Source organism: Anas platyrhynchos, chromosome 6 (assembly GCF_047663525.1).
Source record: "Anas platyrhynchos isolate ZD024472 breed Pekin duck chromosome 6, IASCAAS_PekinDuck_T2T, whole genome shotgun sequence".
In the NCBI taxonomy this organism is placed as follows: Eukaryota; Metazoa; Chordata; class Aves; order Anseriformes; family Anatidae; genus Anas; species Anas platyrhynchos.
Window position 1 is genome coordinate 30,746,790 of NC_092592.1, and position 25,036 is coordinate 30,771,825.

At 41.7% G+C, this 25,036-nt stretch overlaps 1 protein-coding gene across 5 annotated transcripts in view; it reads left to right on the plus strand.

The window, feature by feature from the left end:
• Positions 1 to 25,036, plus strand: part of ADD3 (adducin 3) — a 98,225-nt gene that overhangs the window by 28,797 nt on the left and 44,392 nt on the right. For 4 of the 5 annotated variants that reach the window (XM_027460909.3, XM_027460914.3, XM_027460911.3 and 1 more), the window contains exon 2: positions 6,093 to 6,138. The exons of the other annotated variant lie outside the window; for it this stretch is intronic. The gene's annotated coding sequence lies outside the window, so the exon portion shown is untranslated. The remainder of the gene's footprint in view (positions 1 to 6,092; positions 6,139 to 25,036) is intronic. 5 annotated transcript variants of the gene reach the window in all.

Below are 25,036 nucleotides of genomic sequence, written 5' to 3' on the forward strand. Positions count from 1 at the left end.
AAGTGTGAATGAATAGAGCTTGACTAATCCTGCTTTCAGTCAGGATTTCACCTTGTTTCAGGGGGGCGAGGCAGGGCAGAGGTATGCAATGCTCAAATGATTTTCCCAAGGCCAGGCAGGACGCCTGTTACAGAGCTGTGCCTGTCATCCAGACCCTTAAGTCCATTCAGGTGATTTCTGAAACTGCCACTTTTCACTACTTGGACTGCATTTATATCAACTAAGTTTAAGTAATAATGTAGTGCTTAAAATACCCTACCTGAAAAGATCTTTGCAAACTTGCTTAAACATGGTTAGTAATTAAAATACAGGCTGCAGCTGTGTTCTTTATAACACTGAATTGCTGAGCACTGAGCCTTTTATAGTGGGATCCGAGGTAAATGGAGTAACAAACAAACAGTAAGGGAAATGTGAATTAGCATTTTCATATTTACATGTATTTAGCTGAGCCAGAATTCATAATTTAAGCCTTTTAAAAATTCTTAAATAGCTTTGTCACATTTGTCTAAAATCAAGTTCTACTTTCTCATGCTAAAGCTTGCACTGACAGTAGTGAAAGCTCAGCCTGAGTAGCAGTGTTACATGGACTCTGCTCTGTAGTTTCTTGCTGTTCTGGTCATGCATCTTGGTGCAGCAACTGTAGGAAAAAATAAAAATGAACTGTGTGTTTTTAATCAGAACCAGCAAATCATTTCTGGCATAGCTTGATACTACTCTGCTCTAATTGTGGAAATATGCGGTATATTCTAAATACTGCCTTGCCTTACAATCTGCATAGTTTGGGTAGTCAAAGCACAGGGTAGTTCTCTGTATAGCATAATCAGTAAGATTAAATTGAAAAGCTTTTAGTGTTCATTTTCCTCTGTGTTACTGAGAGTAATAAAACTAAAAAGTAGCTTTCAAGTAGTCTTCTAAATCTCAGTACAGACTTCAACATATCAGCTGATGTTTTATTTTGCTATCTAATTAAGGCAATGACTAGAGAAATATTTTTTGCTGTACTATTTGTCATTAAGCCAAGTTGCTTTTTTTTTTTATACTTAACGTTTAGATCTTCAGCATCAACTAAAAAGGAAGGGAGTGCTCATGTGTTTGTAACTTCAGAGAAGGTGAGCTAAGACCAGAGGCCCTTTTTGGTGGCTTGAGGGTAGTAGTCACTTAGTGCTTCAGGCATCTATGAACTAAAACCGATGAGTCTTGGAAATGTTGAACATCCCCCCCACAGAATATCTACGTTGTGGGTTGCATGAGCAATGAAGGGCCTGGTGGAGGCTGAAGGAGTAGCATGCTGACAATGGAAGGGGTTTTCTATAATCCCCAGGGACTCTGGGGATTCCATCTATTCCATCTATTACACTCACAATACAGGTCTGGGTTTTGTGTTTTAGGCCTCCTCTGAAGGGTAAAGCTGATACCATAACTGAAAAGAAGAGGGAGCATTCCCTTCCCCAGCTGTGAGCTGGGACTGTCATAACTCCTTAAAGAAGGCCATGCTTGGTGTTTCGTGTGGAGATGCCTTCCCTGGCCCTGTGGGCCTCCTTGGATGACAGAGCCATATCCCTTCCTCCTTTCTCAGAAGCATTGAGCATTTTTTTCCATGATCTGTTTAATTCAAAAATGGGGCATTCCAAAATTTCCAATCTTGTCATTCTAAGAGTGGATTTCTTGAGTACTGGTGTAATAATCCTCCTACACAAGCAAATTCTTCTAACATCTCTGTCTGAAGTTGAGGCATTTGTCTGTCTTCATACCATCCAAACTTCTTGAGTTGACTTGTCTGGCGCACTAAAAACATCAAGCTTTCTGTCTTTCATGAGTTTTGTTTGCTTTGTTTTTTCCTTCTGAAAATAATTTGGGCTCTTTGTAGCACATTTTGTTTTTGTTCTGTTTTTATGACTTGTTCCACTTGCTGCTTTCCTTCAGCTGCAGTGGAGAGAAATTAAATTCAGTTGTAGCCCTGATTAAAATCTTCACTTAATTGAGTTGCAAATTTGTGATGACAGATATTTGTCAGGGTGGTGATGATCAGTACCTCTTTGCATTCCTGGTACCTTTCTGAATTCTGATGATACTCTCTGGTTTTATCACTGCTTATGTTCATTTCTCCTCTTTTTCTCTCTTCTCTACATGAAGCTCAGCACAGGGTGTTAATTGCTTTTTCCATGATAGAGTAACTTGTTAATTAGCTGTCAAGAAAATCTAGTCCCTTTGTGAGGCCTGTCTTGCATTTCCCTTGGAGTGTCTCTGATGCTTGCTATCATCACACAGGGTCTGAAGGCCAGTAGATCTCTAGTAGTGGAAGTGCCATTGCACATTCCCATATGCTTTTTTTTGGCTTCCTTCAGGGATGATTTGTAGTGGTGATAAGCTTTATTGAAATAACTGTGAACTGAGAAGTTGTAGCGGAAATCTATTCATTAGGCTAATGTAGGAGATACTGTATAGGGTGCAAGGGGTATACTACCATTAGTGCTTTTTTCATCCAATGTTCAAGTAACCACCCAGGTTTTCATAGCAAAGCTCCTCACTGGCATTCCCCATCTTGCTGTCAGGGAATACTGCAGGACTGAGTCTTTTTACTGTTAACAGAGTTGAGGTTTGGGGTTTCTGGTTGAGAGAGGTATGTTTTGGTGAAATCCAACAAAGGAGTAGAAATTGCAGTTAAAAAAAAAAAAATAATCAGTAGGCAAAGATGCTCAGTAATACAGCCTAAGTTCTCTCTCTAACCTTCTGGAAGTATATTTGTGTATACCTCTCAGTTGCTGAGCTTTAAGCAGAGAAGTCTCATGGCCCTGATAGTGATTGTACACCACTTCTGTATCCTATTATGTCATCTATTTTGTATGCTGAGAGCTGAGAGTGGAAAAGATGGAAACATGGTTAGATTGTCAGTTGTTTCCAATGAAGAAATCTCTGTTTGGTGGAACTGTTTGCATTCCTGTGGTCAGTGGTATAAGGAAATACCATGTTATGAAAAATTCCCAATTGTTTCCTTAAGGGCTCTTTTAGAGTTGCACAATCTTTTGATGGTTTTGTTTGTTATTTAAAAAAAAGGGGGGGAAAAAGTTGCCAGCTCTTCAGTTCAGAACTCAAAATTCTCTTAAATATTTACTAGGACTTTGCTTTCTACACTCAAGGTTTGGATTCAAACCAGAAGTGTATTTTCTTAATATGCACTGATCAACCATTATAATGTGAGTAGTTGAAGATTATTTTTTCATTCCAGAGGATGTTTCTTTGGGATATCCCATCAGTTCCTTGACTATCCATCATTGTGATTACTCATACTTTCTGGATGCAGCTCTAAAACATTACTTCTTTCTCTGAGTGAGCAGGGGAAAGCTCTCAAATAACCAAGTGGCTTTCACTTTAATTCTCGAGAAGAGAAATGGCATCTTTGACACACAAATCCATTTGTCTTGCAGGCTGAAGGCTTCTAACATTTAATGTGTACTTGTGTTTTCAATATCCTGTTAGGATTTGTGTAATATGTCTAATTTTTGACATATGCATTCATTCAGATGTATTCCAAATTTCTGAAGCTGCTCATGTTCAATATTTGTCTTACCGCTGTCATATCTTGAGTTAAAATCAATCTCTCTTCCTAGCCCATTCATCCAAGAATGTCTTCATTTTCCCTGAATTGAGAGCTGGCTTTGAGATGATGTTTACTGTGTGACTCTTAGTCCTTTTGCAGATATTTTTCCCCCTGTCCTTGATATGATCTATATCCTTTGGTATTAGATGTGCAATTTCATTTTGGCTGTAGAGGCATTTAATTAATCTTTACTCTAGTGAAGAAAGCTTCATGCATGTCTTAAGCAGTGCTAAGCTCAGCGAAGCCAACTGCTGGTCAGTGCCTACACCAGAAGGTTTCTCAACCATGGCGGAGGAGTGGTAGGGTGGGATGAGAAGGCCCCGATCGATTAAGCAGAGTGAATTAGGACATGATGCCAATGTTGTGGTAGTGTTACAGTTGTTGAGGGTTTTCTTTGTTTGATTACGGGAATTTTAAACTGTGGAGAGGGGAAGAGATTATGAAAATGCGTGCAGTGCTACTGAGGAGCAGGGATGTGAAGGAGAAGAATGGCTGGTAGCAAAGAGCTGGTGACAAGCAGCAGGAAAAGCATCTGCTCAGGGGCCTTTGATGTTTCTAGCATAACGGCTGTAGCCATCTTCCTGTTCCCTTCTGCTGATCGCTGTAGGGTCTCTGGCCTCCAATGTGGGGGCACAGCCTGGCCACTGCTTGCCACGGCTCACACTGGCCCCTTGGTGGGTACTGTGGACTCCAGGGGACTAAAACATGCTGACTGCCACCATAAGGGCCACTGGGCCCTGGGCTGACAGAGCTGAGGAGGGCACTGAGGTCTAACAGAGCAGCTGCCGACCTGCAACACAACATCTCCTCTCGCCGGTGACAGCTATGCTTAAAATAACTGATCAGGAGCTCGCATAGAAATAGCATTCCCTTATCTCCAGCAGCGTGAAGTAGATGAAAAATAAACCGTACTCATGCCAAGAATAAATGGCCACGTTCAAGTGTCTAAATTCCTGCTGCTGTGGAGTGCTCCGGCTGCAACGTGGTGCTTTTTGGTGCCAGCCCGTGTCCCCTGCCTTCCCCAGCCGCTGCCATGGGTCTCTGGGTGCGCTCGGTGAGGAGCAAACATGCCCCAGGCCTGCCCCCAGCTCATGCTCCTGCTGGCCTTGAAGGCAGGGGAATTCCGGTGGTGGCTGCTTACCTGGGGTAATGCTGAGTGCCAGCACGTCCTTTGCTCCCAAGTGCAAACTGGCTGAAAACAATGCCAGAGCTTCTTTTTGCAATGTTTATTTTTCTAGTGAGTGGGGAACTAGCTTTCTCTACCACAGTAATGTAGGGAAAGTAGACTGTGAATATCTTGTGACAGCAGTGCCTTACATTAGTTTTGTATCATTCTACTTACTTTTTGTGCCCTTTTTTTTTTTTTTTTTTTTTTGGAAGTCAGTTCTGTGCAGTTGAAACCACAACAGCCCTGGATAATCCACACACTTCAGTCAAGGAGAAAGGGCTAGGCTGAAGTGTTGAAACTGTTGAAGTACTTGTATGTACTCAGAAGACCAAACCTGTAATGCTTGAGGATACAGTGTTCAAGTCCTGGAGGAGTAACAAGGCAAAGCTGGTGATGGTTAAATTTGTTTCAATTTATAAATACAAATGGTTAGCTGGTTAGAAAGAAGCACCATCTGTGCCTGACCATAGAGCTCAATGTCACAAGGCATAAAAAGTCTAATATGCAATGAGTTGATCTTTGTAATTAAAATTAATAAAAGCACGTGTTCTGTATGCATGTATGAAGTCAGGGAGCCTGGCCCCCGTCCACCAGGAAATAATTGCTTTTCCTCAGAGGAGTGGTTAAGGGAAAAGGGAAGGTGATGGAAATAGATTTTGTTGGGTTTGACTGGAGACAGTTTATGCTCAAAGACTGAGAAGACAAAAGATGATAGAAGCAAACAATCGCTATTTTATTTACTCGTTTTACTTTCATGTTAAAAGATGAAGGCGAGAGGGAAACCCATAGCTGCTCGGTGGTAGGAAGGGGTCAGGGAAAGGCGGTGGTTGCCGTGTGAACTTTGCACGACAGCAGCTCTGAAGCTGCCGGCCTTCAAAGAGGGGAATTGTGTTCCTGATTGTGCTCCTCTTTCTCCTGCTTCCCACCCTGGTCAGGGTCTGCCCGCCCGGCAGCACAGCAGGCATTTGGCTGCTCTGAAGTTCAGCTGCTGGCCTGGGGAGGAGTTACAGAATATGGGGGTTATTTTACAAAATTCAGCAGGTAGCTGGGTTTGGTTTCTGTTTGCAGCCCGTTGTATATGAGGGACATGGCTGGGTTCCCCACCCAGGCTCTCTTAAATGAGACTTCCCTGTGCTGAGATTTATTATTTTAATGAAGAATGCATTGTATGGTATCAAAGTAAAACATAATTAAATTAAATAGTCTGAAAAAGAGTTCAAGAAACCTAATGTTGTGTTAATGATTTCTAAAGTTTTAAGTGTACAGCATATTCCAGTAATACTGAAAAGCCTACCACAAGTCATTAATCTTTCTTCTACTTTACAGGTCAACTGCATTAATAGAGCAAGGAGAGCTGTGGAAAAAAATCAAGGTACCCAAAATATTTTATTACGTGAATTCTTGGCTGTGTTCTTGCTGGTCATTTAGTGTAATGATTTTAATTGGGGGGTGGGGGATAACTGAATTAGCGAGCTGCCACTTTAAAGTGGCTTTATTGAAGCAATTGTGGTTTTTATCTATGCTTTTTAATCTCACTACAGTTGTGTAAAATACTTCTGTGGGGAGAAGCTGTGCATTAGCTTTGAGATGAGTGCTGGAGCCTGCACAGCACTGCCTAACACTTGCTTTAAGGGTACACGGAGCTTCCCATGTGCATGGGCAGCGAGGTAGCCTCCAGCTGGATGCTGCCCACTGGTCTGACCATCCCAGCTGAGCAAAAGCAGTGCTTGCAGCTTGGCCTCTCATCACGGTAATTAACAAAATTCAGCACTTTATTTAACTGTTACTTGTATGATTCCTAAAGCTGCAAAAGGAGGAGTATGAAGTCTGCAAAAGCTGAGCAGTAGCTGATATTTTACAAGTTAGGAACTCTTCAATTTTCATACCTTTTCCAGACACTTCTATTTTGACTTACAAGTGTTACTGTGCTATGGCTAGGATATACAATATTGTGTTCCTCACTTTTGTAATAATAGGCAGCAAACATTCTCACAATGCTTTATGGATTTCCTTTCTTCTTTTTTTTTTTTTTTTAGTTGGAGAAAGTTTATCTCCTTTATTTGTCATGATTTTGGAAAGAGAGGGGAGTGGATAAGCAGATAGAGCCATAGCAGATGTTATTGAATTTCTTCTTCCCAAATAAATTCATGTGCATAAAGAAGAAACCAGAGATGAAAGAGTACAACAAAGTTATTTCTGTCCATTGATTATATGTTTAGTTGGAACATAATTTCTTCGACAGAAGCACAGGAGCACCTTGCAAATGCAGGACCGAGGCAGAAACAAGGAAGAAGTCAAAATGTAAAGCAGACATTTAAGTAAGAGCTTACTGCATCCTTCCATGCTCTTCAAACTGAATAGTGCTGAGATACAAAGCTGCCTTCTTCCCATAAGAATACGTGAAATTGCTACTTAGGAATGCTGTTGTAGTGAGCTCTGCAGCTTTCTGCCCTGTGCAGGAGTTTATGCTAGGTGAATGTATTTATAGCTGTGTAGGTAGTTCATGCGCCACATACAAAAGTCTGATACAGGCAAGAATACGGTTCATACAGAAGTAATCTCTCCAATTTCTACTTCTAATACATCTTTTAGAGAATGATTACATCAAGCGTTTGTTTTGGCTTTGTGATTGGGGAAAAAATAACGTGTGTTTTCCTTTTGAGTGATGTCTGCAGAGGGTGAGAAGCTGAGAGAAGGGCAGAGCAGCCTACAGTGCTGGTAAAAATGAAAGGTGTCCAGTTCTTGGCCTGCCAGTAGGTGATTACACTTACATGGCAGGTGGTGCACAATTGCTCTGCTTATTTGCTGGCACAGAACTGGCAACACAGAGAAATCCTGTCCCAGAGCAGCGAAGCGGTGGCATCATCATCAGCGTGTTCATCGGGGTACCTTTTTATTTCAAGAAATGGAGGGATGCCTTAGTCCCTCAGCTTTGCTCTCTTCCACCTTTTTAAGTGGCTTCTATGGTACCTGGGGTGTTCAAAGCTCCAGCAGTTCCCAGGGGCTCGGCAGGCTGTCTGTCTGTGCCGTAGGCGCTGTGTTCCCCAGCGCAGGCGCCCCCAGGCTCTCGGTAAGACAGGAGCTGGCAGAAAGTACGGGAAGGAATTTGTGTGCAACTGGAAAAGAGATACAGGCGAGCCTCAGACATTTTTATCTGGCGTCTCCATGCTGAAGGAGAGGTTTCTATCTCCTTGCCCAATATAGACAAGAGATTTTATTCCAGACGTCTTCTTGCCCCTGACTGTGCAAAACCTGTCAGATCCTTTTCCTGACACTTTCTCCCTCGTCAGTCCCTCTAAAAGACTTCAAAAGAGATTTTCCCTATTGCAAAAGGAACCAGACATGGTCTTTCTTTACTAGCCCTGCATTCGAAGCATTGATAAGTAACATGTGGCTGGCTCCAGGCTGCAGACTTTCCCAGCAGTTTAAGGAAACACTGCTAATCACTTGGTTTTAAAGGAAACTATAGGATCCTTCTCCCTTTTCTGTTGCTGCTCATTTGTGTAACATATCCCAGGAGCTATTATTCCCTTCTGTTTGAAGCTGTCAGGATTCACCACTGTCTGATTGCTGAAAAATAATAAATATTTTTCATTTTTCCATGTGGGATGAGATTCTTTATTGATAACCCATGTCACAGCTTTGATTTTTTTTCCATAATGCCTTTTGGATCATCGCTGTTTGGAACACTTACTTCAGGAGTGCCCTAGCAGAAAGAAAAATATTATTTTTAAAACTAGAGACTGAGCAAGAGGAGCTTGGAATCCGAATGCACTGTCTTCAGTAATTGTTTAAACCTGTCGTGCTGTTTGGCAAAGGTCTGAACCAAGCGGTCCTTTCCTTAAAATGGAGCTGGGGCTGCCGCTTCAAAGAGAGGGGATGCCTGAGGACAGCCTCTGATCCTTTTAATAAGAGCAGGGCTCACTTGAAAGGCAAGGCGGCAGGTGCAGGAAGAATGTAACCTGGGGGGCTTACGGGTTTGCTCAATAACTCCAGGCTGGTGCACCGCCTTGTAGCAGTAGGAGAACACAGCTTCTTATTTCCTGCTTTGTTTGGGGATCGAGCTAAAAGCAAACAGTACAAAAATATAGTCAGATGGAAGATGAATGTAAATCTGTGTTCAAATTTCTTGCCTAAATTGCTTTTTTTTTTTTTTTTTTTTTTTTTAAAAAAAAGAAAGTCATCCTGGCCCTGAAGTGCAGAAAGGCCAGCAGCAATCCCCAGAAGCATTTAACCTGGTCAGATAAAACTGGGAGTTGATCCTTAACTTTTGGGCTGCCTGCTCACCTCTGCATGCATGGTCCTTGTGAGGAAGGGCAGATGCTTGTGAATCTGTGGGGTTTTTATGCTTTTTCAGTCTGTCTCATAAGAAGCGTGTTTCTAGGCTCTAATTGGCATTGCTAGTTTTGCTAGAAATTAAAGCTCTAAAATCACCTTACACCCAGCACTGAGGAAGAAGTCAATGCAGGGCAGGCTAGGACAACTACCAAAATATTTCTGTTTATTGCTGAAGTTGGAGCTGACCAAACTTTTTGTCTCTAACCTCCCTAAGTATCAGTCTATTGTGTCCCAGTTTCACTCACACGGTCCAGGCCCTGTCTGCAGGGTAACCGTGATGGTGCAGGTGAAAGCTGTGCCTCTAACCCGGCCATTGTGGGCTTTGTGCTGTTGAGCCCTGGGCCTTCAGAGCCCACACAGGGACTAGATGTTGCTCGTGGGGTTATTTTAAGCATGTGCTCGAGTGCTTTTTTTCACCCAACACATCTTTTGACTCGTCTGTCTCTTACACTGCAAAGCATGATCTCCATTTTCCTACCAGCCCTCACCCTCCCAGGCCAGCGGTTGTGATGACCATTGACTCAAAATCCATTTAACCTCACCCCTTCCCAGGCTCGAGCAATGGAAACTGCTTAATAAGTGCTTACTCCTGGATACATGCCATTTCAGGCCAATGTGAAAAGCTTGATCACCTCCTTCCATCAGTTCCCAGCTGTACCGTAGGATCTCAGAGGCCTGGGGTCCTGCTCAACGTGACTTTCTTGTCCCCACTGAGTGCTGTGCCCAGGGTGAGCCTCCTTGGTTTGGGCACTTCTGTCATCTGGGCCACTTCCCAGGTAGGGCTCTTCAAACAGCAGCGGCTTGATAGTCATATCTGCATGAATAATGAAGCAGGATATGGGTACAAGTGCAGCTCTGCCTTAAATGACCCTTCCCAATAAATATTTGTGAAAATAAGTTACTCGTGCAGTCCATTAACAGAAACAAAACTAAACACACAGTTGGGCTTGCGCACATAACATAAAATAATGTTGTAATCCGATGTCTCATTCTCTGCCACAAATCAATTTGAAGATTTTTTTTTTTCTTAGCATGAGAGGCTTCAGAGCAGGAAAGTCTTTTGAGTTAACCTTCTCACTAAATATTTGTAGTTGCTGACAGTAATATTTGTTCATACTGTGTCTGCAGTCTGCATTTTTTTCCACTTAGAATGGAAAAAGAGATCTGTATGGGGCGTGAAGACAACTGTATTTTCTGTACTTCTCTGGAACTGGAGTTCCTCACTTGTTGGACTGCTTTCCCGTTCAGCTGAAGAAACGTTTTGGAGCTCGGTCCCTGTTGCTTGGCTGGTGGCAGCCACGTGCTGTGCTGGACGTGATGCTGGTGCTGTACCTCCTCCACCTCTCCAGCCCTCCCCGCTGGTGGCAGCGCTCGCGCTGAACTCAGCTGTTCCCTCTGACCGCTTGCATCAAAGCGCTGGAGCTCTGCCCAGATACTCGTAAACAAATGAAACGCGGTGTGGGATATATATTGTGCAAGCTAAAGTAATCAAAAGAGAAAATAAAAAGACAAAGGGAGATCCTGTTCGACCGTTCTGCAGTTGTTGCCTTTCTCATGAAAAAGCACTTCTTTTGTATGTAGTTCCTGTTGCTTTATTACATGTATGAAAGGGTTGTGTGGTTTAGGTCTTTGAGAAACATCAGCTTCAACAGGGATTGCCATTTAAAAAGTAGGAGCTGGTTCTTTTTTCAGCACCAAGCTGAAGATTTTCTGTCTTAAGAGATCTAACATCAAAGTTGTTCTGGCAAGACTTGGCTAAACTTAACCCCCTCTCACCGCAGTGGAAAACTGTAAGAGAAGAGCTTTAACAGTGGAGGCTGAGGAAGCTTGTAAAGTACAAGAGGAGAAAGCATCATCCCAGGGTATTTCTAGAATTGCTGCTGTGTCTGCGATCCATGGTTGCGAGGAAGACAACCAAATTCATGCAGCCTTCTAAAGTCTTAGTAGCTGATTGAGGCTTTGTGCAGGATTTCTGTAGATAGTATTCCTGTTGTGGACTTAGGAAAAAGATGATACATCTTTCAAAGGCATTATTTTCAATAAGTTAAAATCCTGAACCGTGGGCACTGCGCTTTTTTTCCACAAGTACCTGGAAGGTGTTGAAGAGCTCTGGATGGCTCACCACTCTTTTCCCCTTCCCTTTCCTATGCCCCTATCTTGGAAGCAGTTTTCTGGCAGCTGATAAGTTTCTATATCTCATTCCCTGTCAAATTCCTTGGGCCGTGCAATAAAGCAGTTTCATGCTAGGCGGGAAGAGGAAGAGGACAGCATGAATGGAAAGTATCCGATTGCACTGGGATCGGGGGAGCTTGGCTGTCGTTTCCAGAGGGAATTGCAGGGAGGGAATGCAGCCGAGCAGTGGGAGGGAAGCAGTGGAGCTCTGGATTGCACCAAGCAACAACAACAACAAAAAAAAAACAATCTTGAACAAACTTGTTGGTTTTCAGCTTTTTCAGTTGACAAGAGCAGGCTGTTAAAAGTTAGTAGCACAGACTGTGTTATCTTATCCTGTTAATGATGAATTAATGAAGACCAGCTCTGGAAAAATGAGGTGATATAATTACTAGCTTGTGACATGCTGATCAGATTTTCAGCTGTTTCTATGTGATGCTGGAATTGAAGCTGAAAATTTTCATTCAGCATTTCAGATTGGCATACGTTAAATCAATAGGCTTATAACTGAAAAAAGACAGATCTAGATACTGTTTCCAAAAGGCAAAATCATTCCATTTTGCTAGCATTATAACTATTAATGAAATTTAAATGTCACCCGTATCTCAGCCACACCACACTTATTTTTTAAAATGCTCCTTAGTCCAGGAGCAAGCCTGTACTTGATGGCTTAAAAATACCATATCTTTTTATGAGCATAAAAAAATGTTGCTAGATATGTATCGGCTCATCACTGTGACTTAGAGTGGAGATTGTTGGGTTGTTTTTTAGCAACCCAGTCTGGTTTGGCTTTATTCATAATCTGAGTGGAATGAATGAAGAATGAGTGTTTAAAAGTTGAACTTTTTCCAAAATAATTATAAGCCTTAAAACTTCCATCCACTCGATACTGATTTAATAATTTCAACAACAGCCTGTCTTTTTAGGATTATTCTTTTCCCTTTGTGCATTGGACTGTATATAGTACCGCTGACCTTCTTAGCAAATGTTGATATTTAGAAAGTCAGTTTAATAAACACTCTGCTTTTTGTTGCGCCTCAGCTGAAGCTGGATTTACTTCCCAACAGTTCAGTTGTAACAACAGGAGGGCTCTGTCATTCTGTGAACAAGCAGTCACTCTTCACAGAGAATATCTTGCATTCAACTTTGTTAAATGTGGACAGAGTTTTAAGACATGGTTTAGTGTGTACCCTGGCGTATCAGGGTAAAACAATGCCAGTCAAGTGGTTTGCAGCTGAGGCTCCCTTAATTCTGCTCCTAAAGGGCCTGTGCTGTTAGCTGAGTTTTTCCAAAGCTGTAGCCTCTGCTTGTTATCAGCACAGGGTGCTAGGAAACGTGACTTGTCTTGTGTTATCTTTAAGCTGATGAGAGTCTTGGTGAAGAGAGGATGGGGGGAAAAATATCTCTGATGTAGAGTGAGTGTGAGTCCATTTTTTTTATGCTCAGTCTGTGTTAGGGAATCATTTTTAGTGGTCAACAGTTGCTGCTATTGCCTGGTGTCAATGCCTCCGTAAGGAGAAGCAAACACAGGATTTTACATCAAACCATTCAGATTGAGGTTTATCTATATGGCTGTTTGGAATTAACTGCAATTAGAACTTTGGATTTTAAGTATAATTTATCCATGCTTCTGAATTAAGGTTAGCATAAAAATGATGACTTACGATTGATGAATCAAATCTGTTTGTTTTGAACTTAGGTCTGTGTTTAACTGTAAGGATGTCATAGACCCATTATACTTGATGTAGGCTGCGAGTTAAGGTTAAGTTAGTTCTTCCAAGCTAAAGCAGTCCAAGACCCCAAATGTAATTACTGAGCAGCAAAACAAACCCCTTTGTTTACATTGTTAGCATTCTTTGGATATGTGATCCTTATTTAAAAAAAAAATAATAGTATAAAAATTTGTAAAAATAACAGGAGTTACAAGGCTGGTTATAAAATAGCGAATAAATGATATTAGGAGCACTGGCATGCTCCTGTGAAGGAGCCGAAGGAGGTAAGTTTATGAATGCTCTCAAAGGAGGAAGCCTGTTGATACCAGTCTCAAGCTTGCAGGAGGAAGTAGCCTCAGAAAATATCAGTGTTGCTTTCAGGACGTTGGTAACTGGACTCTAGTATAGCAAATTCCATCGACAGTTCCCATGTCAGCCTCCCGCCTCTGCTAGTTGAAGCCTTTTCGAGACTTTTTCGTGTCTGACACAAACACCGGTGTGCCCATTACAGCCTTTCCAGAGCAAGAGTTGGTAAGATGTGAAGATATTTTTTTAATTTTGCATAGCTTTGAGACTTTCACAGGGCCCTGTAGCTATTTAAAATATTGCAAGCACTTCATGGATAGACCTATCAATACGAACAGGTGAATGCAATGCTAATATTTTTAGTAGACAGAAGTAATCTGTAGGAGAAATAAGGCTGGAAATCTTATACTTTCGGCTTATCAGTGTTGTTTTTAATTTTATTTCTTTAACCTGCCGTTTCCAGTAAGCTTTTAAAGTCAATACTAACTTCCTGTGGCTTTTTTAGAACTATAAACTGTACATTAGGGTATCTTCACGAATTTATTTGATCATGATCTTGGCAGTTCTTGTAAAAATGACCTTGTCGTCTTTGAAGTGAGTACAGCAGGAATTGTTCATCCAGTACAGCAAGGCAGAGAAAAACATTTAATATGTCCTTTTTGTCAGTAGTAGTTTCATCCTTCAGTGATCATATTTAAATTCCACAACTGATAATTAGTTTACTTATCCCTAAACACTTGAATTACTGCAAAAACACCTTCATCAGGGTATCTCGCTTAGTCCCTGGCCATTGGGGTTGAGCTCATAATTTACAGAAGCACAGCTGGAATTGTGTAATGATGTTCTCTTTAAATTAGTACTTGCAATCAGTATGGCAAGGGTAAAGAGGTGCTGAACTGAAGTGGAGCTTTGAAAATTGGATAGCTCCGATAGTAGACAGATTTAGTCATTTTTTGCAAAGATACTCGAACTGTGGCAAAAGTGGCTCCCTGCACACTTGTGCTCCCTGCCATGTACACACCAGTGCTTCCATTGTTTTCCATGTAAACAGTTGCAATTAGGATATGTAATTGGGACAAATAATTTAAGTAGAAGCAGGGTAACTGGCAAGTCACATCCAAATTAAAGACAAGTCAGGCTACAGTGGGTGAGTCGGTTATCAGGTGCACTAGGGAGAAGGAAGACCTGTGGCTGCAATGATCCTAGACCTCAGGAGGCAACTCAGCAGATCTTTCTGAAGGTCTGGGAAGGAGCCAGGGACCAGCAGTACAGGTAGGACAGAGTTTCAAAAGTCAAATGTATACTGGCAGGAACCCTTGGGGAAGTGGTCTGAGGTGTTCCCAGGATCGTGTATGAAGTGTTGCTGAGGCAGAGACAACTTTGGTTTGTGGTTGTGAAAAAGCATGGAGAAAAGAGGCTTTTGTTCAATTATGAATAGGAGGAAAAACTCAATCAAAAGATCTGAAAAAGGAAGGACGACCTCATGCTAAATCAACAGGGAATCAACAAAAGGTACTCGACATTTTAGAAGCTCGTGGACAAGTTTTCAAACTTAAGGGGGAGAGGAAGTCAGCTATTGGTAGAGTCAGCTTGGCGTGTCCTGCCTTCTAGGAGTGAAATTGGGAATAATCTTCCAATGATAAAGGTGCAGATTAGCAAAAATCAGCTCGGATGGGATGAAGAGTGAGAGAGACAAAGTGCACAGAGTCTACAGATAGACCAAATAAATGCCTTCTTCCACCTGAAGGTTTTACAAAATGCCAGTGGGAAGAAATAATTAAAAATGGTGATGTGTGTCTTTTAGCGAGGCCATAGATGTGTCAGAACTTGATGGTCGGAAGAAATCCCATAATTGCAAGGCAGAGGTGACTGTTGATAGACAGCTTCTGGACGTTGAAGAAAGCCTCAAGGTGAAACAGAGGATTTGTTTCAGTAATGAGTTACACTTCTAATTCTGTACAATGAAAAATGCTAGTATTGCTCGCTCATCGCTCACTCAGAACAAAGAGTGATATCTTGGGCCAAAAGGGTGCTTTGGGGTGCAGCTGGACAAAGAACCTGCAGGACGGGGAGCAGTTCGATCTGATCCTGTGTGCATGGGCTGTATCTGTGGCTGTAATAGACTGTAATTCACCATCTTTGCAGAAATAACCAGAAGGTTCAATATGGTAGAGTTCTTAATTTAGGAAAAAAAAAATAGATGAAAACAAGGAAGCTGGTTGTAAGGAAATCAAAGCTCACAGGTAGTAAAGCAGCATATTAGAGGTTGGATAAAATACATGCCATATATCAAATATGTCATATTCCATTTTTTTCTGCTCTTGCCACTTTTTATTTGTAAGAGACAAGGATGGTTTTATGGCAGAGTTAAGGAATCTATTAGAAACAAGGAGACATCTTTCAAAAGCTGAAGCTGTGTTCAAACAAAGAAAATAAAAAGGAAAAAAAAATACCCTCTCTCAAATTAAATTTTAAAGTATAATGAGGCTGGCCAAAAGATATTCTGAGAAACAATTCACTAAAGACATGAGAGCCTATGATAAATCATTTATATTGAATCATTTCAGATACTTGCAGGAAATGGAAGTCCTGCCAGACAGGCTGGAGAGCTGATGGATGGCCCAAGTGTGAAAGGAGAGCCCAGAGAAGATAAGGCGCAGAATGAAAGCTAGGTGATTTGTATGCAAGTTGACTTCCCTGGGAAGTCTTCGTGCAGGAACTTTGCAGTTGAATCTTGAGAAATGATTTCATACCGAAAAGTTGTTAGAAGTGACTTAGAATCTTTTTTTTTTTTAAAAAAAAAAAAAAAATGAGAGAGAGAAAAGAAGAAAAGTAGCTAATTGCCCAGGAGCAGATAATATTTGCCCAAGAGATTGTAAGGTAACTCCAAGTGAAAATGCTGATCTAGCAACTGTGATCCATTGCTTAAAGCTACCTTAGGATCAGAGGTATGGAAATGGGCAAACGAAATTTCAGTATCTTAAAAGCATTCCAGAAATAGTCAGGGTACCACAGGCCCAGCAAGTCTATACAGGTGAGTTGGTATGTGTCATTACAAATAAATAAACCCCACAGAATTGGTAAATATGTGGGCATATATCATTTATTGTGTGGTTTGGGAAAAGTGAACGTGTACACTTCAAATAGGTTGATACTCTTCAGTCTTATGGCAGACGTGCAATTTGCTGGTTCTCGTCTGCCCCTTCAGCCTGTAGAATTGAAACTGACAGTATCTTAAAATGCAAAAGTGCAATTATTTATTCTGCAATCATGTGTCTTTGAAAAGAATATACATAATAACCAGAAGTTTAATGCCATACCACAGCGTAACTTTGTGTAAAACCCGTGGATGTCAATGAATAATTAGATCATAAGAAATAGTGTACTGAAATCAACTGTATTATATTGAGTACTTTAAATATCCTAGATGTGGTCAAAATATGTGACTGCAAACCTATATTTAGATGTGTTTGCTCAGTTTTGGTCAAGTCCTGACCGCAAGATGTAGGTAAAACTTGCTTTGTGGTGAGTGGTGGATGTGGCATGGTCAGTAGAGTCCTACGAAATCTGCCAAGTCTGAAATTTCTGCTCTCTTCAGATGTGATTGGCATGAGTCAGGCTGGATGCCTGTGGCTTTTTTTAAATGTTACTGCTGATCTTGCTTCTTGGTAAGAGGACACGTAATGAATAAGGTATAGTGTCTTCCTTGTATCTGGTACAAGAGTTAAAGAAAAAAAAAATATTGGGACTAATTCTGGCTTTGTGCTGGCTCTTCCATGGGTGCAGCCTCTTTGAGATGTCTAACTTTGTGCGTAGACTGAAAGTATTTTTTTTTTGTTGTTGTGTTAAAACATTTGTAATAGATTCAAACATCAGTTTTTTCCTGCTTGTTCATTATATGTGTATGAATTCATTATCTGAAAGATAAAGTAGACATTTAATGAACTTCATGTTTTCTGCAAAAGAGAAAAATACCTGATTAAAAGGAAGATATGTTTAATACACTTGTTCCCATGACATCTCCCTTGAAAAAGTAAACAGTTGCACAGAGCAATAAGGCTGTCTGCCATGAGGATTTTTTTCAGCTGCTTACCACCCTGAGTAGGAAGGATTTGCATTTCACAGAATCACACAGAATCTCTAGGTTGGAAGAGACCTCAAGATCATCGAGTCCAACCTCTAACCTAACACTAACAGTCCCCACTAAACCATATCCCTAAGCTCTACATCTAAACGTCTTTTGAAGACTTCCAGGGATGGTGACTCCACCACCTCCCTGGGCAGCCCGTTCCAGTGCCTCACAACCCTTTCAGTAAAGAAATTCTTCCTAACATCTAACCTAAAACTCCCCTGGCGTAACTTTAGCCCATTCCCCCTCGTCCTGTCACCAGGCACATGGGAGAACAGGCCAACCCCCTCCTCTCTACAGCCTCCTTTAATGTACTTATACAGAGCAATAAGGTCACCCCTGAGCCTCCTCTTCTCTAGGCTGAACAAGCCCAGCTCCTTCAGCCGCTCCTCGTAGGACTTGCTCTCCAGGCCCCTCACTTTCGACTGTATATAAAGTTGCTGATGATATTTGAAAAGATAAGTAACTGAAAAAAAGCACTGAATGTTGATCTGTGTAAAATTTTAATACCATAACAGTGGTGAGATAGCTTTAAAGTAAAAAAAAAAAAAAAAAAAAAAAAGTTTAATAGGTTAGAAGAAAGGCCCTCTCCTGCACCTCTCAGCTATGTACCAGTTTTGTACCAAGGAATCGTAAAATGGGGAAAAGTCACAAAAGAGGTCAGGTTCCTTCCACTGAGCCTCTTTATTTGACAAAACCTGTTTTCTGTAGGCTTTGTGGAGATGCATTTGCAGATACATTTATTCTAGTCTTTTAAAACCTAAAACGTCAAGTTTGTACTGTTGTTTTCTTGCACGCGTTGTGTCATATGGAAGAAAGCATATGCTTGTAGGTGGGTGCTGCTGAACCTGCATGCTTCAGAAAAGTATTCAGAAACCCTTTCATCTTCACCACCATTTATAATGTTCCATGCTTGCCATTCATCGTAGCAATTCAACCCCAAAATATCTAGCTGTGGTATAAGGGGGCTGGGTTTAAATTAGCCTTTACCAAGCAGTGTAACAGGATGTTTGTAATGGGCTGATGGATGTGTGGGTTTTGTTTTTGCTTTAACTCATCTTTCACTGTGGACTTTTAAAGGATTTCTGATAGAAAGCATCACTTTGCTTATTTACATGTCATACTAACAGTGTAATAGAAAGATTTTAATACCTTGTTGAGGTCCAGAAGTGTGAGCTGTTTAATGCATTTGCTGACTCTTTGGCTCATTTATCCTCTCATGACAGCAATAACAAAATACAGAAAATTTGGTCTTCAAGATGTACGTTAGCTCCAAGCATTTATGGGGAACAAGGGGGAAAGTGTTATAGTTGCTTTAAAAATTTTTTATGGAGCTTGTTAAGCCCCATTTCCTCTTAAGGTTATTTGTTTTATAGTAGCCTTCACGGGAATACATTTTCCTAACCAAGTAAACCTGTATTTTGATCACAAAATACAATAAAATGTAAATTACTGTGTTTCCCATTCCTCCTCCCATCTCCATTCCTCCTGCTCTCTTCCTCGCATGTCGACATCTTTGGTGATTTATATTTTTTAAGGAATCAGATGTATTTTCACTCAGCGCTTGTTATGTTAGCAGCTCCTGCACTTGATATTCTGCAAGCTTGTTTGTGCTGGTGACATTTTCTCGCAGCATATTTTAGCTGTACATCCACATTCGCACCACCGTTGCCAGATCTTGCTGTTTGCTTGGTAGCTGCTCTGCGCTCGTTTCATACCGCTTTGTGTCGCAGTGCAGAAAATCAGTATGTAATACAGCTTCTGGAGGGGATCGATACCTCTGAAGTTAGTGAGAAGCCTGGAAAAACACATGCCGAAGTGTGCTGCCTGCGCTGCTGTGTGAATTGCAATAATTTACTGAGTAGGCTCTTGTTTTAAAATCCACCATTTGTCATTTTTCTCCCTTGGTATTTAAAATAACTAAGTGATCTTGTCTTGCTGTGTACTTCCCCAGTCTTGCATGTACCCTGCTAGTGTGGCAGAGCAGCATTTGTCTTGCATAACTGAAGATGTCTGCAATATGGATGTCTACTTGTGAATTATGTGCTTCTGTTTTGATGGATGTCTAGGCAGTACAGCCAGCGAAGTCTAGCAAATTATTCACTTCAGCCTAGTGGAAGACTTCAGACAATGACTTGGAATGTTTGTAAACATCTGAGCTTAAGCAAAAGAACCCCTCCTCTAGGACCTAATGAATTTATTATCAAGAGTTGAACGTGAAAACGTTGTTTTTCTGTAGTTCATCATGTGAATGAGGAATGAGAACTCTGTTATTTTGCACTTTCCCTATTTCAGCAATGCATGTTGCACATCTCATCTGTCCGTTTGTTTGGGCACCTTCTCAGCATGAGTAATAATAGCAGCTTCCTCACGCTGTGGCTGTGTGTGGAGGCTGTGGGTTCTCTAAACACCTTTCACAACCTTTCCCTGTTAAATCCTCAGTGTGTAGCATATCTGAGACCTCTTAAAACCCCGCTGCTGCAGTCACCCTTGACTGTTTTGGGATGTGAGTGGTGTGCGGGCTTGGAGCCTGCTCTGCCTAAGACACCTGTCTTGGGCAGGTGTGCTGCATGGGGAAGAGTTTTGATCTGTATAAGGAAAAAAAAGAGTAGTCTGAGTGGTCGTGTTGGGTTAGCCTGTTGGCACGCGTACACCTGCAGGATTCATTTGGGTTTTTTCTGTCTGTAGCACTCAGCTGAGCTTCACTGATGCAGTGAGGTTTATTCTTGTCCCTCTTGATACATCGATATTTTTGCAGCCTTGTAGGTCTAATAAAGCTTTTAATCCCTGTGAGATTTTTAAATCAACAACTTCACTGTATCTGCTTTGCTGTTTGAAGTAGAATTTTGCCTTGTATAGCACAGTACTTAATATAATATAAAATAATTGTGATAAATTATTATTTATTATTTGTATTCCAGCAGCTATGAAAGGAGCAAACTCCTTACAGAGCTGGCATTATGCCCTGGAGTTCCTGGGGCTGCACAGTGTGAGTGCTGCTGCATCCCCCTCTTTACCCCCATGCCTTCCTTCCTGCTCTAAAACTGGATTGAAAGTATAAAGAAGCATTTTGCGTGTGTTTCTCGTATATGAGAAACTCAGATTTTGCTGTGGCAGACAACGAACAGTGTAGGAAACTGTCCCTCAATGGATTTGCCCAGTGTAGAGCAGCTAGAATTGAAATTACAGGAAGATTTATGAGAGCTGATCGTGCTTTCAGTAAGCAGTGGAACTGCTGCAACAGTATAGTGAGATTACTGGCAATGTAAAGCATGCCATACTTGTGATTAAAAATAAATAAATAGTTTGCTGCTTCTGTGTAACCATCAGTAAGTCATTTGTTCCAAGGAAGTAAAAAGCGAAAGTATTTTGAACAATGCATGCAGCACTGCTCTCCAGTCAACCACAGAATTTGGATTGACTTTCCTTGGAAAACTCTAAATTGCCGCAAATCCTCTGTTTTTGTAGTTTCCCACTGATAACACTGAATGCTTGTGTAGGTGTTGCAGAGATTATACAATCTTCCTGAAGCATACATCTAAACTTTACAGACTCGTATTTAAAGAGGTAGTGCTGAAATATTTCATCATTACTTGCTAAAAAAAAATATTGTTCTCATGCCTGTTTTTCTTCTCAGAAAGAGCAGTCAGGTATAGGGACGGGTTGCCCAGGGAGGTGGTGGAGTCACCATCTCTGGAGGTGTTCAAGGAAAGGTTGGACATGGTGCTGAGGGACATGACTTAGTGGGTGACATTGGTGGTAGGGTGATGGTTGGACCAGATGATCTTGGAGGGCTTTTCCAACCTTAATGACTCTGTGATTCTGTAATTCCATACGGAGATAAGGTCCCAGTCCTACTTCTGCAGTATTGTTTTTCTTCCCACATGATGGTACCCACGCCTGTACTTTTTGCAAACCAGATTTATTCAGTGAGATGGGCAAGATGGCTTTTCCTGGTGCCTTTTTGCAGAGGGATAGCCCTCCAATAGTTACTTAGACACTGGTTCTGAAAATTATCGAAGGCTTGGCGTTTTCTTACTAGTGTTATTCTTCTGAGTAGCTGTGCAATTTGAGAAGTTGTCCCTGCCTGATAGATCCAGCAAGCCCAAAAGTGACCTGCTGTTACTAATGAGCAAAGAGCTCTTGAGCAGCAGGCGTTGGAGAAAAAGCCAGTGATGCATATTAAGAGTCTGCTGTGTGTGGCTTTACCCAGTAATAAGGAATCCAGAGCAATGATTTGGAGTTCCTGAATGGGGGTTTAATTCAACTAAGGGAGGAAAGAAAAAATGTATTGTTTTTTTCTTTTGTTTGGATTGTTTTGTTTGCTTGTTTGTTTAAATGTGTTAGAGGAAGCAGGTAAACTGCCTGTAGCCTCATGAATTTATTCCAGAGTGGGATGAAATATACCGGTGTTTGGTGGAGCAGGGTCTGTGTTTGTTACTGGTACCATCCTCTTCTCCCATAAGCTGCCCCTTTCCTGAAATCCCTTGGGGGGTGAGGGGATTATATTCAGAGGAAAGACTAAAGGTATGTCCCACCTCGTCCTTGCCAGCAAGCAGTGGCCGTGGCTGTCCTCTTCCCTGTGTCCTCTGCTTCTTGTCCTCCACACTGGCCTGGATTTCACCTCTCCTGCACACTGCAGGGCCCATTCTGCTGTGGGACAGGGAGAGGAAACGGGCCGATTCCTCCCTGCGCAAGCAGCTGGGCAGCGGTGGCTGGAATGAATTGCTGATCTACGCTGCCCATGTTTTTCTTCTCTTGTCACTTCCTTTGCAGCTGTTACAGGGCAGGTTTTCAGGCTTTGAAAACAGCATAGACCTCAGCGGTAGTGATGCAGAGGTGCTGAAATACGTGTGCTTATTTGGGTTTGCATGCGAAATAAAGCATCACCTAACCAGTAACAAACAGTGCTGCTACCATCAGTGCCCAGATTCTGACTATGCCTTCCAAAAGTCATCTCTGACTTAGGATTTCCAGTTTGAGAAGTTCCTCAAGGGAGATTTGGCCTTCTGAATGCAACATGCAGTATTTTTGGAAATTAAGCTGCTTCAAGGAGTTTTCCCTCAGTTGAGCGCTGAAAGTAATCAGTTCTGAAAATGTTTGTCTTTCATCTTTGGAAGACACGTCTCTGGTGTAATAGCTCCAAGGCTATCACACCAAATGGACTGACACTGCTGTATCCAAATGTGAAACAGTCAAACTGCTGAAAGTCATGTTGTGGGCCAGCAGTTATGGGAAATTTATCATGGGGTTGGAAAATATGTGCGTTATCAACAGTGCTGCCTCGAGGCTTCCCCCAGCCCATAACAATTCAAAAACAAACCACCCATCACAAATCACAAAATGCTGTCAAAAGTAGGTTCTGAACATGAGAGATGTCTGAAGCTGCCGCTTGCTGGTTTTAGTTTTAAAATCAGTGGAAAAATGTGCAGTATCTACCACTGAAGATAATATTTTGCTAGCTTCCACCCTGCAAATCCCACAGATATTTTTCCTCTTGTTTATTAAACTGTTCTAAATGCATTTGTTTTATGGAAATTGTTAGGCCTCCCCTATTAGCAAGCTTATTATGCCGGTATGCAGTTTACCCAGGAGAGCATCTATAAGCTGTAGGAACAAAAACACTTTTGCCTAAATAACTACACCCTCCCTAGGGATTTTGCTGATGCATAGAATCACGTACTATAAATTTATAGAGAATGTGATGTATAGAATGAATTGTTTATTTCAACGAATGCTAGAGAAAGTGGTTTTGTTTCTGTTTCTTAGACCTGGTCCTAATAACTAAATAAATAAAGTTGTACAAATAACACTGAAAATGTCCTCACAAACTTGTGTTGTGCATTTACTTCTACCACAAGATGAGTATTCCAAAGGTCTTCAACCATTATTTGTGGTAAGAAATACTGTGCAGGGTGAGGAAGGGATGACAGACCAAGATCTTAAAAATAAAATAAATGAAAAGTTACACAATTCTCGTGAGGAGGCAGGCTTCCAGTCACAGTGCCCGCAGCTGCCAAACTTGCAGAGGCTTTGGACAGACCTGGGGGACTGCACTTGTAACAAATACAGAGATGTGTGCCTTACTTCAGCCTCTTGTGCAAGAGATTGCCACTGCTAACTAACATCTGACACGGCTAGCACTGTGCAAGGAGATGACAAGCCCAGCCAGGCTCACACGACAGGCAGGAGTTGGGCTGTAGTAACTCCATTGTAAATCTGAGCCCAAGAGTCAAGCGTGCTTAAGCCATGGTTGCTACTTCAAAGAGTAAAGGTTGGGTCTTACAAAGTCTTCTGGTCTGTATAGCTGCACGAGTTAACTGCTGTGTAAGTCATATATTATGCCTATATATGTATATATTCGTATGCTCATATTTTATTTTAAATATACACACAGCATAGGCACCCTGTCCTCTCTCTGTCATACTAAGCACTTTTTTGGCAGGTAACACAAGTTATGGAAACAATTAAAATTCCTCTGCAACATTGGACTGCTTACTTGTTTGGAAGAGTGGGTGGTGTCGGGGTGGGGGGAAAAAAAGACAGATCTGTACTTCAAAACAAAAGCGTGAAAGCGGCCTGATCTGTTTTTACCAGGAGGTCTTCTCTCGGTTCGTGTTTTGACAGAAAGGCTTGAGTATCAGGAACATGGCTCTGGGTTTTGTACTGTGGTGTGTCTGAATGATAAATATTTAAGAAATCATAGAGCTGCAGTTGTTTTTATGGCCAGTACTGTGTCTGTATCCACTTCAAGGCGCTGGGCAATGTATGGAAACAGCTCTTAGCTTCCCCTCCAGTGCAAGGGGCTGTTCAAACAAGGGTTAGGAGCAGGTTGGTTTCTGCTCTGGCTTCATGCCCTGTCTTTCCTAATGTACTTTAATCTCATCCATGTCTGACTGAGATTAAAAGTGGCAAAAATGAGTTTTAAGAATAGAGAGAGTAGGTGGGCAGTGTAATATTATCCTGTCGGGAACATCTCGATCCAGGGAGTCTGTGGCTGCATTTGCCTGTGGGTTACGTGACAGGTCAGTGGCGTGATGGACTCTGCAAGCCTGCGAGTGAGTGCGTGTTTGTGAATCCTGCAGCTGTGGTTTTTCTCCACCCTTTTCTCATGAATAAACTCGAACGCTCTTTAGGGGAAGGTTTCTCTGGAGTTGCCACATCTGATGGTATCTTTTCAAGCAATGGTCACCATCTGTTGGCATTTCTGCGGTGATGGGGAGGAGTAGCGCAGCGTGCCTCCGTGCAGTGAGAAGCAGCATCAGCGAGGAGTCATGGCGCTGTGACAAGAGCAAACCACACCAAATCTAACACTGTTGTCAGGAGGAGCCTGTGGGTTTGGTTCTCAACCCCCGTATTTGTTTGTTTTGCTTTTATTTTTTTGCCAGCCAGTGACTTTGAGCCCAGAAGTGTTTGGTCAGTCATGGTGAAATACTCCTTGAAAAGATTTTCATCTAACCAGCAACTCCATATCTCAAAGTGCTTGCAAGTTCAATGTCTTAACCAACCACCTGACTTGCCACATGAAGTCATTACGTGCAATTAATAAATGTTATGGATTGTTCTGCATGTAACTTGCACGCCATAGTTGGCCAATCAAATACGTGACTTAG